Source organism: Bos grunniens, chromosome 4 (genome assembly GCF_055505025.1).
Source record: "Bos grunniens cultivar Pamir isolate PY7600 chromosome 4, Bosgru_T2T1.0, whole genome shotgun sequence".
Lineage (NCBI taxonomy): Eukaryota > Metazoa > Chordata > Mammalia > Artiodactyla > Bovidae > Bos > Bos grunniens.
Window position 1 is genome coordinate 18,183,543 of NC_141168.1, and position 12,399 is coordinate 18,195,941.

Here is a 12,399-nt window from a genome sequence, read left to right on the forward strand (position 1 = left end):
TTTCTAGTAGTCATGTATGGATGTGAGAGTTGGACTATAAAGAAAGCTGAGTGCCAAAGAATGGATGCTTTAGAACTGTGATGTTGGAGAAGACTCTTGGACTGCAAGGACAGCAAATCAGTCAATCCTAAAGGAAGTCAATCCTGAACATTCATTTGAAGGACTGATGCTGAAGCTGAAGCTTCAATACTTTGGCCACCTGATGAAAAGAACTGACTCATTGGAAAAGACTCTGATGCTGGGAAAGATTGAAGGCAGGAAGAGAAGGGGATGACAGAGGATGAGATGGTTGGATGGCATCACCAACTCAGTAGACATGAGCTTGAGCAAGCTCCAAGAGTTGGTGATATACAGGGAAGCCTGGCGTGCTGCAGTCCATGGGTTTGCAAGGAGTGAACTGAACTGAAGAGGCTCAAGTCTTTATCCTGCAAATAAGAGACAGGGACAGGGAAAGGCTTTTGGACTCTGGAGGGCCCTGGAGGGTCCTGCTCAGTTTCACTATCGGTCAAGTACAAAAGTAGAATAAAAAGTTTCAAAATAGAAAAATCAGAAAAAAATTGTGATGCAAATTTTTTCAAGAAAGTACTGAAAGATACTCTATAAAAACAAAGAAAAAGATAGGGTGCAAAAAACGAGAGATTCAAAGGAGAAGAGGTAAAGGAAAGTCTTAAGATGCTAGCTGTGCGGCTTCTAAGAGAAACAGTCTAGATCTAAGTTACAGTTCAGTTCAGTTCAGTTGTCACTGCGTCATGTCCGACCCTTTGCGACCCCGTGGACTGCAGCATTCCAGGCCTCTCTGTCCATCGCCAACTCCCAGAGTTTACTCAAACTCATGTCCATTGAGTCGGTGATGCTATCCGACTGTCTCATCCTCTCATGTCCCCTTCTCCTCCTCCAGTTCAGGTTTAAAAAAAAAACATGTCTGTATTGGGGAGGGAGGTGGTTTAACCACATTAAAAAATGTATTGGAGGTATCTTACAGAACTATTGGAAACTATAGGAAGAATTAGTCAGTCACTCAAAGAGAATTAGCAAATTCACACCAGATAAAAGAAAAAAATTATATAAGAAAAAAGTGTAGTCTTAATATACCCTCTGACTCACCAGGGAACAATATTTACATTGTCACAGTCATAAGAGGGAAAAAAGTAAAAATGGGGACAAAAATCATAAAGAGTGGAGGTGGGGAAAGAAAGCAAAAATTGGAAATCAGTTAAATCTTTGTCTATTATAATACACAGAGTTGTGGATATTGTTTAAAATAGATGACTCAGGATTTCCCTGGTGGCTCAGTGTTAGAGAATCCACTTGCAAATGCAGGAGACACAGGCTTGATCCCTGATCCAGGAAGAAGCCACATGCCTTGGAGCAACTAAGCCTGTGCACAACTATTGAGCCTGTGCTCTAGTTTCCGGAGCCGCAACTACTGAGCCAGTGCTCCGCAACAAGAGAAGCCATCACAATGAGAAGTCCATGTCCTGAAACTAAAGATTAGCCCCCTGCCTCATTGCAACTAGAGAAAAGCCCTCACAGCAATGAACACCCAGTACAGCCAAAAAAAAAAAAAATAACATTTAGAAAAAAAATACATGACTCAAGAGGCTATATGTGTTTTATTTAGAAATAGGGACTTAAATACCAGAAGAAACAGTTAAGTTGAAAATAGTTTGTTCTGTAGAAGGGAATGAGGGAGAAAGGCAGAGGAGAAAAAAGAAATGCTGAGTCCTATAAACTTTTTGGTACTATATGAATTTTAAAATCACTCATGTGATACTTTTATAAATGTAAAAAGTCTTTAGCTTGGGCCCTTGTTCAGTTCAGTTCAGTCACTCAGTTGTGTCCGACTCTTTGCAACCCCATGAATCATAGCACGCCAGGCCTCCCTGTCCATCACCAACTCCCAGAGTTCACTCAAACTCACGTCCATCGAGTCGGTGATGCCATCCAGCCATCTCATCCTCTGTCGTCCCCTTCTCCTCCTGCCCCCAATCCCTCCCAGCATCAGAGTCTTTGCCAATGAGTCAGCTCTTCGCATGAGGTGGCCAAAGTACTGGAGTTTCAGCTTTGGCATCATTCCTTCCAAAGAAATCCCAGGGCTGATCTCCTTCAGAATGGACTGGTTGGATCTCCTTGCAGTCCAAGGGACTCTCAAGAGTCTTCTCCAACACCACAGTTCAAAAGCATCAATTCTTCAGCTCTCAGCTTTCTTCACAGTCCAACTCTCACATCCATACATGACCACTGGAAAAACCATAGCCTTGACTAGACAGACCTTTGTTGGCAAAGTAATGTCTCTGCTTTTTAATATGCTATCTAGGTTGGTCATAACTTTTCTTCCAAGGAGTAAGCATCTTTTAATGTCATGGCTGCAATCACCATCTGCAATGATTTTGAAGCACAAAAAAAATAAAGTCTGACACTGTTTCCACATCTATTTCCCATGAAGTGATGGGATCAGATGCCATGATGTTAGTTTTCTGAATGAGCTTTAAGCCAACTTTTTCACTCTCCGCTTTCACCTTCATCAAGAGGTTTTTAAGTTCCTCTTCACTTTCTGCCATAAGGGTGGTGTCATCTGCATATCTGAGGTTATTGATATTTGTCCCGGCAATCTTGATTCCAGCTTGTGCTTCTTCCAGCCCAGCGTTTCTCATGATGTACTCTGCATAGAAGTTAAATAAGCAAGGTGACAATATACAGCCTTGATGTACTCCTTTGATATTAAAAATAAAATTGGAGTTTCTTAGGAATGAAATATATAAATACTTAATTATTTTTCTCTTTCTAAAGGTAGTAAGGGGACTTCCTTGGTGGTCCAGTGTGTAAGACTCTAAGCTCCCAATCCAGTGGGCCCAGGTTCAACCCTGGTCAGGGAACTGGATTTTGCACACTTCAACTAAGAGTTCACATGCCACAGCTAAAAGATGATCCAGGTCACAAGTAAAAAAAATAAAGTCCCACATGTTGCTGAGGCAGAAGGCAGATGGCCCGCCCCTCAGGGTAAAGTGATAGGAGATTCATTCCCTGTGGACCAAAACTCCAAGAGGAGAACAGCAGGACAATTAAGAGAGGAGACTGGGGGTGGGGGTGGGGGGGCAGAGAATGGCATCATGTATATGGATGGCTGATTCCCTTCACTGTTCACCTGAAACTATCACAACAGTGTTAACCAGCTGCACCCCAACACAAAATGTTTTTGGTGTTAAAAACAAAAAGAGAGAGAGAGGTGGCTGGGCTCTGCCCAGGCCACATATATGTCATTCTTGAAGTCAGGAGACCTCCCGGACTACACTTGTGCAGAAAAGCTCCATGCAGGTCAAAGGGGAGTGATGCCAAGATATGCTCATTACCCATACGTCTTTGCGGTAGAACCCGTCTTGGCTAAGAGATGTGTGCACACACATGGACATATCCTGAGATATACCAAATATGGACTGTGAACCTGGCAAATCAAAATGATTGGTTAAAGGAAACCCAGAAGAAATGTCCCATGTAAGTGATTTAAACTGCCATGGGCTTCCCTGGTGGCTCAAATGGTAAAGAATCTGCTTGCAATGTCGGAGTCCTGGGTTCAATCCCTGGGTTGGGAAGATCCCCTGGAGAAGGGACCGTCTATCCACTCCAGTATTCTGGCTTGGAGAATTCCATGGACAAAGGAATCTTGTGGGCTATAGTCCATGGGGTCGCAAAGAGGACGTGATTAAGGGACTTTCACTTTTCAAACTGTCACGGAGGCTTGACTCAGGGCCACTCTCTGTGAGGCTGCCTGTGTGTCTATCCACACGTACTGTACCCTGTTTCCTCCTAGTAAACACTTTTCTTGTTTTACGACTCTCCACTTTGTGGGGATCCTTTCCTGCAAAGCTGAAGGGCCTGGGCCCGTGTCACCCATCACTTGGTGCTCTCATCATCGTGACCTGGCCTCTAATCGCTGGCTGGGGAACCGAAGCCCCACTTCAAGTCGCTGGAGGCTGAGGACACTCGAGATCACGATAACTAAAAAAAGATCCCACATGTTGAAACAGTGATGAAGATCCTACGTGCCACAACTGAGACCAGTTTAATATACGAATAATACGTAAATGAGTAAATAAATAGATAAAAGTAGTATGTTTGTTGCTTCAAAATGAAAACTATGAAACTGCCCACTGCAGAAAATAATCATCACCATACAGAGTGTTTTTACAGAATATTTCCTAGTTTTCTTTTACTTTTTAAAATTATCTGGCTATGCTGGATCTTCGTCACGAGGCTCAGGCTTTCGCTAGTTGTGATGAGTGGGAGCTACTCTGTAGTCGCGGTGCTTGCGCTTCTCATTGCGGCGGTTTCTTCTGTTGCGGCTTGAGGGCTCTAGGGCTCAGGCTTCCGTAGTCGTGGCACACCGGCCTAGTTGTCCCGTGGCACATGGAATCCTCCCAGACCAGGAATCAACTGTGTCCCTCTGCATTGGCAGGCAGATTCTCAACCTCTGGAGCACCAGGTAAGCCCTGTATTCTTTTATTTTTATTGTGTACATAAATATTTTTATCTTATTACTATTTATTGAACAGTGTGAATCTGGGAGAGTCAAATCCTGCCCATACTACGTTATTTTTTTCCCATCCCTGACTTAATAAGACCTTGAAAGACGCTGCAGTTTTCTTTCCAACTTCAGTTATTACATCAACTTCCATTTCATTTTTCTTCTAAGGCAATATCTTTTTCTGTCTGGCTTTGACTTGAGAATTTGTAGAGTACAGGAAGAGGGGTTCTCTCTTTCACTCTTTCGCCTCTCCTGTTTCAGTTCTTTCTTCTCCATTACTGGGGTCAGGAAAAAGATTTAGAGAAAAGGAGGAAGGGCAGTGTATCTAACTGGGTGTATGATGCTCTCTCTTCTCTCTTGATTTCCTTGTATTGTGGTCAGCAGTTGATTCATGGCAGAAACCAGAGCTCTCCTGTGCTGGCTTTCCTGTGACAAAGATACAATTCCAACATGTTGTATATGTTGGTATTTTGAGAGGAAATACTTATATTACCTTAAAAAATTGCATATCCAATGATATCTAACAATTGATACACAATATCAATCACTTTTGAAATATGGGACCAAACAATTCTTTAGCAGATCTTTTAAACCGTTCCTTTTTTCCCCATTGACTCATTGTCATTCTATGTCAGAATAGAAAGAATATACACAGAATTTATACTATTGTAATATATTTTATGTTTAAAGGCCTTTTATTGATTATAATACATATGTATATCTGTATATGTATGCACAGCCATCCCTTGGTATTGAAAGGGGATTGGTACCAGGACCACCCCCCAACACCTCCATAGCTACCAAGATCTGAGGATGCTCAAGCCCCTTAAATAAAATGGTATAGTATTTGCATATAACCTACACACATCTTTCCATACACTTTAACTCATTTCTAGATTACTTATAATACATAATACAATGTAAATCTATGTAAATAGTTGTAAATACAATGTAAATGCTATGTAAATAGTTTTGGAATGATAAATTCAAGTTTTGCTTTTGGAAACTTTCTGGAATTTTTTTTCTCAATGTTTTTAATTTGTGGTTGGCTAAATCCATGGATGCAGAACCTGCAGGAACAAAGGATTGACTGTATATGCATATATATAAATAATTTTTAAAGATTCTGATGATTTAGCTCTTAATGTGAAAAAACTCTTCTTGATTGGGTTATCATTACAACATCTATAAATTCACAATTAATCAGAGCAACATAAATATTTTACATTTTGATGAATAATTATCAAATATAAAAAGTAAAAAATTAATGGGAAGGAATCTCTTAATAAGATGGATGGTGCTCCTTCCCCAATTACTTCATTTATCTGTGTCTAAATTGCTATTTATTGCTAAAATGAGTGAGGGCTCAGCATCAATCCTATGCCTATTTTTTATCTTTATAGAAATAAGCATTGAGAAAATGTGATTGCATGAATATGTAGATGAAAATGGAAGGTTTTTTTTTTTTTTTTTTTTTACAGCGATGCCAATCAATTCTTTGGATGCTTTCTGAGTTATTTTTGAAAAAGTCATACAGGTCTCTGTTCAAAATTGTTTTTGATGAGTTACCAGTTGGCAACTCAATTAAGCGTTCTAATTTTGTTAGGCAAGTAATTGGAAATCATCCGACTTGCTAAAAGATTTATCTATTTGTATTTGTTGAGTGCATCTAAACTACTGTCCTGTAGACTATTCCATCTATTTGATTTATCTGACTGCTTCCTCATGTCATTTAAACTGTTGTTACCCTGACCTCCATTTAGATCTGAAAGTTGTGAAGTTGACTGTTTTTAGGTGAAATATACTTGGTGAGAATAGTTCATGAGAGATGCCATGCCTTTCACATTGCATCACATCAAGAGGCCCATAATGTTAGGTGGTCACACTCTATTATGCCAGTGTTAATCATGGATTAAGGTGATGACTTCTCAGTCCTTCATTGTGAGCTGTCTTTTCCTTGAAACTAGCTAGTAAATGGTGGAATGTTGCCTTGGAATTATGGAACTATCCTTTCATTCTATTGAACATCATTGATGATTCCTTCTTGAGTCAATTGCTTCCTTTTCTGGGCCTCTTTGCTTATTCTTAAAAATAAAATCCTAATAAAAATAGAAGAAAAATGCTTGCCATGTTTCCTTTCATTAGGATAAGGAGATGATACAACAGCTCTCTCCAATGGTGACAAGGTTTTAATGTGCCTTTAGCTTTGTTTTGTTTTTAAATTTGCCTTTTGGTTTTTTCCTTTTTGAGTATTTTGATCAATTCAGTAGATTTTCACATATTCAAAAACATTTAAATCAAGTATGCATGTGTGCTAAATTGCTTCTGCTGTGTCTGACTCTGTGTGACCCTATGGACTAGAGTCCACCAGGCACCTCTGTCCATGGGATTCTCCAGGCAAGAATACTAGAGAAAGTTGCCATGCCCTCCTCCAGGGGACCTTCCTGACCCAGGGATGAAACCTGCTTCTCTTATGTCTTCTGAATTGACACACAGGTGTTTACAACTAGTGCCACCTGGAAAGCCCTTAAAAGAATCAGGGAAAAATTGTCCCAATCTTAACCAGAGGTAGCTATTAATCAGGTTTTCATAAACTTTTGGTATCACCTCAGTCCTGAAGTGAAAGTGTTAGTCTCTCAATTGTGTCTGACTTTTTATGACCCCATGGACTGTAGCTTGCCAGGCTCCTCTGTCCGTGGAATTCTCCATACAAGGGTACTGGAGTGGGTAGTTCCCTTCTCCGGGGGATCTTTCCGACCCAGGGATAGAACCTGGGTCTCCCACAAAGCAGATTCTTTACTGTCTGAGCCACCAGGGAAGCCCAGTCCTTGAACTCTTCCTTGTTTTTTATATCAACAAAAGGTCTTTGGCATCAGTTAGTAATATTTCCTAGAATCAGTCATTTCCCTAAGGAATACTGGTTCCCTTTAATGTAAACCTGTATTTAGACAACAAACTCTGGATCCTGGAAATGCCCAGTGCTACAAGAGTATTATTGCTTCTTGGACTTTTAATTGGAAAAATCAGGAAAAAAAAAATATATATTATAAATGTATAGTAGTGCAATGAAAATGAACCAATGAATATATCTTTTATCTCTTACACTGAAAATAAAATTTGGTTTTATTTTACTTGCTTCTGAATAAAATTAACATTTGCTTTTTCTTATAATATGCATAAAACTATTTTATGCATATTTATATTATTATACATAATAATATGAATAATAATAATAGTAATAGTAGTAGGAGGACACCTACTGGAAATTAAACTACCAAGTAAAATTTAAAATTTCTTTGCAATCCTTTTTATCTTCCTACTCTGAATATACATTCAAAGCACTGAGTGTTAAGATATTTTAAGATAATCATAATCATTTTCACATCAGAGTTATATTAGCATTTGATTGGGAGTTAGGACAATTTATTTTAATTTGTTTTCAGCTTTAAGAATTGCCTTTTGTGTTCCTGGTTTAATTTGGTTTTGGATTTTTTTTTTTTTTTTGGCCATACTTTGTGGCTTGTGGGATTTTAGTTCCTCAATCAGGGATTGAACCCAGGCCCTTGGCAGTGAGAGCCCAGAGCCCTAACCACTGGAACATCAGGGAATTCCCTATTTTTGGATTTTTGAAGCATTTAAGCGTTCCAAAGGTTAAGATAATATAAAAAAGATTTAGTCAAAGAAGACTTATTTTCATATGTATTAGCTATCTTTTGCTGCATAATTGAGTACCTGAGGTTTAAGACAGCAATTATATTGCTTCTTACCATTTTGTGTTTCTTTGACAGTTCTATTGTACTTGGTTTGGGTTTGGGTCACTCATATGATAGCACTAAGCTAGCACTGAGTTGGGCTGGAATCTATAAGAAGTTCTCTCTTACATGTCTCTGATCAGTCGCTCAGTCGTATCTGACCCTTTGCGACCTCATGGACTGCAGCATGCCAGGCTTCCCTGTCCATCATCAGCTCCCAGATCTTGCTTAAATTCATGTTCATCCAGTCAGTGATGCCATCCAACCATCTCATCCTCTGTTGTCCTCTTCTCTTCCTGCCTTCAGTTTTTCCTAGCATCAGAGTCTTTTCCAATGAGTCGGCTCTTCACATCAGGTGGCCAAAGTATTGGAGTTTCAGCTTCAGCTAAAACTGAAATCAGTCCTACCAATGAATATTCAAGATTGATTTCCTTTAGGATGGACAGGTTGGATCTCCTTGCAGTCCAAGGGACTCTCAAGAGTCTTCTCCAAAACCACAGTTCGAAAGCATCCATTCTTTGGCACTCGGCTTTCTTCACAGTTCAATTCTCACATCCATACATGACTACAGGAAAAATCTTAGCTTTGACTAGACAGACCTTTGTTGGCAAAGTAATGTCTCTGCTTTTTAATATGCTGTCTAGGTTGGTCATAGCTTTTCTTCCAAGGAGCAAGCATCTTTTAATTTCATGGGTGCAATCACCATTTGCAGTGATTTTGGAGTCCAACAAAATAAAGTCTGTCACTGTTTCCATCATTTCCCCATCTATTTGTCATGAAGTGATGGTACTGGATGCCATGATCTTTGTTTTTTGAATGTTGAGTTTTAAGCCAGCTTTCTCACTCTCCTCTTTCACTTTCATCAAGAGGCTCTTTAGTTCCTCTTCACTTTCTGCCATAAGGATGGTGTCATCTGCATATCTGAGGTTATTGATATTTCTCCTGGCAGTCTTGATTCCAGCTTGTGCTTCATCCAGCTAGGCATTTTGGATGATGTACTCTGCATATAAGTTAAATAAGCAGGGTGACAATATACAACCTTGATTTTCTCCTTTCCCAATTTGAACCTAGTCCATTGTTCCATGTCTGGTTCTAACTGTTGCTTCTTGACCTGCATACAGATTCCTCAGGAGGCAGGTAAGGTGGTCTGGTATTCCCATCAGTTTAAGAATTTTCCACATTCTGTGGCCTTGGAAATAAATGGAGGCTTAAGTACTTCAAATTTTTCTCCAAGTAGCTACTTTCTCCCTAAGATGATGTCACCTCTCACAAGTTTTCCCACGTGGCTCTCTTCAGTATAGTCTGGATTTCTTTATAACATGGCAAAAGAATTCCAGGAAAGCAGAATCTTGTCAAATCTTTTAAGTTCTGGACCTGGAACTGACACAGTGTCACTTCTGTCACATTCCACTTGTCAAAGTAGGTCAGAGGCCATCCCACCTCTTGCTGGGAGTAACAACCTCAGTGTACAGAGAAAAGAGGAATTGTAGGTGACCATGTTTAGAGACCACTGACCACATCATTGCTATCTTCTTCACCCTATCCCTCCACCACAAACATTTTTAAGATCAGTTTCTGGTTTATCTTTGTTATGATTCTTTTCACAAATACTACCAAATGTATTTGTGTATCTTGACTTCTTTTCCTTTTAAAATAAAAAAGTCAGATGATACAGCAAGTTTGCAGCCCTTGCTTTTTTCATTCACTATATCCTAGGGCTTTTTATTCTCCATTGTACATAGTGATCCTCTTCATAAAGGTAGTTTACAGAAAGTCAGAACAGAGCCTCCTAGAATGTACTTGGGGAACTTTATAGCTTATCCCCATACTTAAGTATGCTTTTAAGAGAAAACTTTAAATTACTTCATAGCACTTAACAGCAAAAATAAAATTATTGGATCATTAGTAAGTAGTGGAAAAGTGTCAGATAAGATCAGATCAGTTGCTCAGTCGTGTCCGACTCTTTTTGACCCCATGAACCGCAGCACGCCAGGCCTCCCTGTCCATCACCAACTCCCGGAGTTCACTGAGACTCACGTCCATTGAGTCAGTGATGCCATCCAGCCATCTCATCCTCTGTGGTCCCCTTCTCCTCTTGCCCCCAATCCCTCCCAGCATCAGAGTCTTTTCCAATGAGTCAACTCTTCGCATGAGGTGGCCAAAAAGTACTGGAGTTTCAGCTTTAGCATCATTCCTTCCAAAGAAATCCCAGGGCTGATCTCCTTCAGAATGGACTGGTTGGATCTCCCTGCAGTCCAAGGGACTCTCAAGAGTCTTCTCCAACACCACAGTTCAAAAGCATCAATTCTTCAGCTCTCAGCCTTCTTCACAGTCCAACTCTCACATCCATACATGACTACTGGAAAAATCATAGCCTTGACTAGATGGATCTTTGTTGGCAAAGTAATGTCTCTGCTTTTGAATATGCTCTCTAGGTTGGTCATAACTTTCCTTCCAAGGAGTGAGCATCTTTTAATTTCATGGCTGCAGTCACCATCTGCAGTGATTTTGGAGCCCAGAAAAATAAAGTCTGACACTGTTTCCACTGTTTTCCCATCTATTTCCCATGAAGTGATGGGATCAGATGCCATGATGTTAGTTTTCTGAATGAGCTTTAAGCCAACTTTTTCACTCTCCACTTTCACTTTCATCAAGAGGCTTTTTAGTACGACTTCACTTTCTGCCATAAGGGTGGTGTCATCTGCATATCTGAAGTTATTGATATTTCTCCCAGCAATCTTGATTCCAGCTTGTGCTTCTTCCAGCCCAGCGTTTCTCATGATGTACTCTGCATATAAGTTAAATAAACAGGGTGACAGTATACAGCCTTGATGTACTCCTTTTCCTATTTGGAACCAGTCTGTTGTTCCATGTCCAGTTCTAACTGTTGCTTCCTGACCTGCATACAAATTTCTCAAGAGGCAGATCAGGTGGTCTGGTATTCCCATCTCTTGAAGAATTTTCCACAGTTTATTGTGATCCACACAGTCAAAGGCTTTGGCATAGTCAATAAAGCAGAAATAGATGTTTTTCTGGAACTCTCTTGCTTTTTCCATGATCCAGCAGATGTTGGCAATTTGATCTCTGGTTCCTCTGCCTTTTCTAAAACCAGCTTGAGCATCAGGAAGTTCACAGTTCATATATTGCTGAAACCTGGCTTGGAGAATTTTGAGCATTACTTTACTAGCCTGTGAGATGAGTGCAATTGTGCAGTAGTTTGAGCATTCTTTGGCATTGTCTTTCTTTGGGATTGGAATGAAAACTGACCTTTTCCAGTCCTGTGGCCACTGCTGAGTTTTCCAAATTTGCTGGCATATTGAGTGTAGCACTTTTCACAGCATCATCTTTCAGGATTTGGAATAGCTCAACTGGAATTCTATCACCTCCACTAGCTTTGTTTGTAGTGATGCTTTCTAAGGCCCATTTGACTTCACATTCCAGGATGTCTGGCTCTATGTGAGTGATCACACCATTGTGATTATCTGGGTCGTGAAGAAAAGTGTGTTAATTATTGCTGACATAGGGGAAGAAAAAGTTTTTTCCTTGACCCTCTTAGATACCCTGCGTGGGTCTAAAAATTAAACTGATAAAATAAATTAACAGAGAATAGCATAAAAATTCTATGAAATTTTTATACATACATGGGAGTCTTCCCAAGAGAATGATGACCCAAAGGAATGACCAGAGTATGAGCTTTTATATGTTCTATACAAAGAAGAAACTCATTTGTGATGATTTGACAAGACACAAAGGTTTAGGCTAGAGGCAGTCAATGGTGAAGAAGTAACTAGGAAGATAATGGTTTAACACGATTTGTTCCTTGGCCTCAAATTCCCTCTTATGATAAGAATGTCTTTCTGCCTCCTGGTAGAAGGAAGGTGCCTCTCACATGGGAGATTTATGACTTGTTTCAGGAAAGAAGGGCTAGCTGGGTAGTAGAGGCCAGTGTGACCTTCCTGCTTCTGCTATTTTCTCAAAATTCCTCAGCTATTTATATTCAATGCCAAGGTGCCATATTTGGAGATAGTGTGTTTTGAACACCATAACTGTAAAGTGCATTATTTACCACAAAATAGTCAACCTATTCCTCTTAAGAGCCATTAAATCCAATAAGAATATGTCAGG

At 39.9% G+C, this 12,399-nt stretch overlaps 1 long non-coding RNA gene across 1 annotated transcript; it reads right to left on the reverse strand.

Moving 5' to 3' along the window:
- Window positions 1-1,594: 1,594 nt before the first annotated feature.
- On the reverse strand, window positions 1,595-9,904 carry LOC147373724 (uncharacterized). The gene is made up of 2 exons (XR_015162013.1): window positions 8,404-9,904; window positions 1,595-4,948 (listed from the first exon to the last, which is right to left on the reverse strand). It is a non-coding gene; the product is annotated as an uncharacterized LOC147373724 (long non-coding RNA).
- Window positions 9,905-12,399: the final 2,495 nt, after the last annotated feature.